At 50.5% G+C, this 6,111-nt stretch overlaps 1 long non-coding RNA gene across 3 annotated transcripts in view; it reads right to left on the bottom strand.

Moving 5' to 3' along the window:
* Positions 1 to 4,157, bottom strand: part of LOC130275753 (uncharacterized) — a 32,799-nt gene extending 28,642 nt beyond the window's left edge. For all 3 annotated transcript variants that reach the window (XR_008844887.1, XR_008844888.1, XR_008844886.1), the window contains exon 1: positions 3,895 to 4,157. This is a non-coding gene — a long non-coding RNA (uncharacterized LOC130275753). The remainder of the gene's footprint in view (positions 1 to 3,894) is intronic.
* Positions 4,158 to 6,111: the final 1,954 nt, after the last annotated feature.

Raw genomic sequence — 6,111 nt, 5'->3', positions numbered from 1 at the left:
GTCTTCATTGTGTGGTTTTAGGATGATGGCAGGCCAGGGATCCTCCCACCCATCACACAGCAGGACTCCACTTCCCAGCCCCCCCCCCCCCTTACACACACATACAGAAGGACTCCACTTCCCAGCCCCCCCCCCCATACACACACAGCAGGACCCCACTTCCCAACCCTCCCCCACACACACACTCACACAGCAGGCCTCCATTTCCAAGCCCCCCATTACAAATAAGGACTCAACTTCCCAGCCCTCTCCTCCCCACACATATTTAACAGGACTCCATACCCCCCCCCCCCTCCCCTCCCTACACACAGCAGGTCTCCCAGCCCACTCCCTCACACAGTAGCTCCTCCTCCTGTGTTCTGTCAGTGGGAGGAGCCAGAAGAGCAGTGAGGAGGCAGAGAGGAGAGGCAGTGGTGAGTGTCCTGTCTGTACAGTATATAGATCAGACTCTGTAGCCTTTGCTCACTGTATTAGCTGTCCGTCTCTGGACTTGTTTGTGAGTCCTGAGTCCTGACAGGCTGATACACTAATGCTGTATGTGTGGGGACTCCTCCAGCCACTGCCGGTGTAGTGAAGAAAAAGTCACTGTGATTGGCTGGGACGCGCACACTCGCCCGATACTATTGGTTGGTGGGGGAGGTGTGCAGCCTCACTCTGCTCAGTATTTTGTAGCACGTTCCTGGTCACATTTCACTACACCCCGATCTCCAAGAGTGGAGAGATTGTGGTAGGAATGCGGGGACCCTGGGCACATTTCTCTACACCTGCTTCTACCCCCCAGACCACGCTCTCACAAAGGGATGTACACCATTTCTTCCCACTGTCAGAGCAGAGAGATCGGGGTGGAGAGGACACCCTGATGCGGGGATCATGAGTGCAGATCTCTGCTGCTTTCACTACATTCTCTGCTATGGGCACAGGGATCTCGGGTGCTGCTTTCATTAGAATCTATGCTCCACATTTCTCAATGATGCTCTGCTGCTGACAGGCTGCTTTCATTTCAATCTCCGCTCTGGGCATATTCTTTCCCGCTGAGTAGTGTTGAGCGGCATAGGCCATATTCGAATTCGCGAATATTCGCGAATATATGGACGAATATTCGTCATATATTCGCGAATATTTGCATATTCGTAATATTCTCCTTTTATTTTCGCATAAGCGAAAATTCGCGAATGCGAAAAATAACATATGCGAAAATTAGCATAAGCGAAAATTCGCACACACAGTAGTATTAGAGCCTTCTTTACACCACACAAGCTGGAAGCAGAGAGGGATGATCACTGTGATGTGTACTGTGAAAAAAAAAAAAAAAGAATATTCGTAATTACGAATATATAGTGCTATTTTCGCGAATATTCGCAAATATGCGATATTCGCGAATAAAATTCGCATTGCGAATATTCGCGAGCAACACTACCGCTGAGTAGCAAAGATCTCGGGCACATTTACCAGTGCTGTTGCAGGAATCTTGGGAACATTTCACAGCACTGCTCTACTCACATATTTTTTACAAACCTCCTCTCCGATGTACACAAGAAATGTGCAGCACTGTGAAATGTTTTCTGAGGCAGCTATGTGAAATGTGCCCCAAGATCCCCCGATCAGCGGTGAAGAAATCTGCCCACAGTGGAGCCTGTCACCACCAGAGCAACGTTGTCAAATGTGCAGCATAATTGTAAGGAAAGCAGCGGAGATCTGTATTCATGATCCCGCATCAGGGTGTAGTGAAATGTGTAGTCTCTACCACGAACTCTCCACTCTCTCAGCATGGAGATAGTTGGTCACATCCCGCTGTGTGAAAGTGTGGAGATCGCGGTGTAGAGAAATGTGTATAAGCTTCTACGAAATACTGAGCAGAGCGAGGCTGCATATCCCCTGAACAACCAATAGTATGGGGCGGGTGTGCACGTCTCAGCCAATGACAGTGGCTTTGCTGACTCAGCATTTCTCATCAGCTGCTTGGGCACTTCAGGGAACAGTTTTCTTCACTACCGGTAATAAAAAATTCTGTGATTTGAAATAGAATGTGATAGATGACTCTCCACGTTTCAGTGCTGGACTAATACAGCTTCATTGGCTGACATGCGCACACCCGCCCCCTACCATTGGTTCTTGGGGGGGTTGGGTGCACGTGTCACGTTCTCTTCAGTGTGAGTTCGGCTACCACAGCAGGAGGAGGTCTCTTGCTGTTATAGCACAAGCGCTGCGGCTGCCATTTCATTCAGTCCCCACTATGGTGATTGCGATTGCGCTAGCGGGACACAAACTGACAGCGGGATTATTTTTCTTCCCCACAATAGGTACGCTCGCAGCGCAAGGAAACACACTGTCTTCCTACTGTGAGCGCACCTTGCACGGGTACACAAGTTGCTTCTGCAGGGCAAATATCTCTCCTTCCTTACCCCCGATCTCAACACTCTGGGATCGGGGAAAAGAAACGCTGCACTGCAGGGGGAGATAACTGACACTTATCCCCAGGGGGGATACATCACTCTGTGGGTGACAGGTTACCTTTGCTTCAGTACCCCCGATCTCCACTCTCAGGGATCGGGGGACAGAAGCACTACGGGGGATAATTCAAATAGTCGGCGGGACAAGTTCAGACACAGCGCTGGGGTGGACACATTACTTTCGCTTCTGTACCCCCGATCTCCACACACAGGGATCGGGAAGCAGAAGCAGGATAATAGCGCTGGCGGAAGACAGTTCACAGCTTCAGCGCAGCTGTAGACAGTTCACAGCCTCAGCGCTGCAGGGGACATCTTCAGAGACTACGCCGGCGGGGGGACAGTTCACAGCTTCACAGACAGCGCTGCTTCTGCTCCCCGATCTCCAAGTGAGGAGATCGGGGGTACAGAAGCAGAAAAATGTGTCCTGCAGAAGCAACTTGTGTGCCCTTGCAAGGTGCACTCACAGCGGGGAGACAGTGTGCTTCCTCCCGCTGTGAGCCTACCTATAGCGGGGAGGAAAATTCCTCCCCCTGTCAGTTTGTGTCCCACTAGCGCGATCGCGATCCCTATAGCGGGGACTGAATAAAATGGCAGGAGCAGCGCTTGTGCTATTACAATAGGAGACCTCCTCCTACTGTGGTAGCCAAACTCACACTGAAGAGACACACAATATATGTGGTACAAGAACAAATGATAGGGGGCAGGTGTGCGAGTGTCAGCCAATGGAGCTATCTTAGTCAGCACTGAAAAGTACAGAGTCATCTATCACATTCTATTTTAAACAGGGCCGGACTGGCCATTGGGCACTTCGGGCATTTGCCTGGTGGGCTGGGCTTCAGTGGGCCTGGCAGCCTGTCTGCCATGAATAGTGTATGTAGTGGCCGTGTAAACCGTGTACCAGGCTCCTCAGGATAAAGCGAAGTCATGAACAAGGAAAATAACTTCACCACCAGCTTTTGTCAGAACCGAATTTTACTTAAACGTGGTAATGAACCCAAACATAAATTCTGGAAACATACAATAAACTTACATACACCCAGCCTAAGGCTGAGACCCTTGTGCTGCACAGCGCGGCGCCCAATGAAGGAGAAAGGAGTGCTAATTTGCCTACCGGCAGGCACAACTAGTCTGCCGCACCTTACCTGTTATTACCCTAAAAACACAAAAATAACTGTATAGCTTACAATCTACCTTAACCCCCCCCCCCCCCCCTCCCCTAACCAGAGTTGTAGCACGTGGCTGAGTATTCCTCCTGAACAAAAGCCAGCCTGGTGGGGAGATTGTCAGCTCTCCAATTGTGTAATGTCACTTTAAATGATGGAGTCCTTGCAATGAACAGTAGCAACACTTGTGGCCTGACGAACTGAGACCCTAACTATCTACAGGCCTGGTCTAGTCTCTAGGTGCCAACAAAGTAATGAGGTGCGTGCATGATCTTACTGACCTGGGTCTGCTCTTGGTGACTCTGAACAGAACAAATGCCTCTCCAACAAACGTGTGGTAGCACAGTCTATGTTGTTTTGCTCCTCAGCTCTCATCCATGTTCCTGGAAGCAATCCTCATTCCTCTGGACAGGATCGAGGTCTCAGACACAAGCAGCTTCACTTAGGTCTGGTCACTGAAGTATGCTCCCACACCTGGATACAGTAGGATCCTCTCACAGTTTCTCAGCTCTCTCTAAGATGGCTGCTCCCCACCTTTTACTGTTTTTTTTTTACTGGTCACTCTCCCCTCTCATGAATATGGAAAACATGCAGTCTGTTAGCGGTTAGGAAACAGCGGCATCTTGTGGCCGAACAGCAGAATGTCAGTCCAGACATTTAACTTAATTTAAACAAACAGTGTTCAGATAATGGGAGTTTTCCCATCTCACATGCTACCCCACTAAAGGTTGTCGTCCTTGGCAACCCCTCCCATACAAACTCATCCTGGGCATAGCGCTGTGGAGGTACACCATTATTGGGCCTAGTTGACCTTCGCAGAGAGGTAGGCTCAGAAGGACTCGGGACTTCAGACACATCTAATGGGGGAGGAGCTGCTGACTGCTCAACACTTTCCCTGGGTGGCAAACTTGCCACAGCCGGCACCACTGTGGGTACTGGGGCAGGGACAACCCACCATTTCTCTTCTTCTTCCTCTAAGGGGATTTCCTCTGTACTCTGAGCAGGAGGAGGCATCCTCCACACACACAGGCTCATCAAAATTACAATGCGTCAACATGTTACGGTGCAAGTTTCATGAGGGCCCACAAGTCCCTATTGGCTCTACCTCATAGACCGGGATGGCAGGGTCTACCCTTCTCTTCACCATGTATGGAACCGCCTCCCACTGCCCATCCAACTTCCCAAATGGCCGCTTGGCTTTTACCATCACTTGATCACCCGGGGCATACCCATTTCTCTGCACTGGTCTTGGGTTCGGGTGTACCACTTGTCCCAAGCACTCCTCCACAACCATGTGGACAGCTCTCAGATGGCTACAGTGGTCTTGCATCCATGCGGGGGTTTTACTCGGTGGTGGCTCCATCGGGTCGGGCATGTGGAGATCTTCAATCTCCCGTCCGGCTCTCCTAAACATGAGCATATGTGGGGAGTAACCGGTGGTGCTGTGTACTTTATTGTTATAGGCCCACATCAGTTCAGGCAGGTACTCGGGCTGAGCCTTTTGGCTGTCCTCAAGAGTCCGCAGCATCTGGAACAAGGTGTGGTTGAACAGCTCACACGCCCTGTTTCCCTGGGGGTGATACGGGGGGTGCAGGAACGTTCGATGCCATATAGTTGGTACAGCTCATTTATTAGAGTACCCTAAAAACATGCCCCCTGATCCGAATGTATGCTCTGTGGACACCAAAACACCTGTATAAAGTGTTTGCAGACCGCTCCAGTGGCCGACTCTGCCGTCTGGTCTCTGGTTGGTACAGCCACTGCATACTTGGTGAAATGATCTGTCATGACTAGACAGTATGAGTGTCCCCGGGCAGAGTTCTCCATCTGTACATAATCAATCATAAGAAGCTCTAGGGGCACTGAGATCCAAATTACCTGGACAGGAGCCCGCTGTTCAGTACTTTTACTCAGCCCACAGGGTCAACACTTAAGACATGCCTCAGCCACCATGTCTGCCAGATCTGGACAGTATACCTGTCGTTGGAGCCACTTGTATGTTTTCTCGTTTCAGAAATGGGCACCCCTCTCATGGGCTTCCCGGGCGACCTCCGGTCCTAATGACATAGGGATGACAATATGTTGCTAGTACTGTAGCTGTGACTGTAAGTATATGGTCTGACACAGGAGTCCCTGGGTAATAGTCAGCTTATCCCACTGCTTCAACAACTTGTGGCCCTCTGGAGTCAGACGGGCCCGCTCTTCTGGCCGAGGCCAGATCTTGGTCAGGATCCATTCTTTCACTTTCCATAGATCTGGGCAGCCATTCTGGACTCTCTCCTAATCAGCCAACATCTTGTCCAGCACCAAGGGCATCCCTGACGCCACCTTGAATGTGCCATGTCCTTGTACATGGGTAAGCGACCAAGATCAGGAGTTTCAGTGTCTTCTAGCTCCTCATCGACACTCTGATTAGACAACCTTACAGGGACTCGGGAGAGTGCATCAGCATTGCCATTCTCCCTTCCTGACCGGAACTTGACGTGGTATTGGTACTT

Source organism: Hyla sarda, chromosome 6 (genome assembly GCF_029499605.1).
Source record: "Hyla sarda isolate aHylSar1 chromosome 6, aHylSar1.hap1, whole genome shotgun sequence".
NCBI lineage: Eukaryota > Metazoa > Chordata > Amphibia > Anura > Hylidae > Hyla > Hyla sarda.
The sequence above is the reverse complement of the archived record's forward strand: the minus strand, read 5'-3'. Positions and strand labels throughout refer to the sequence as shown.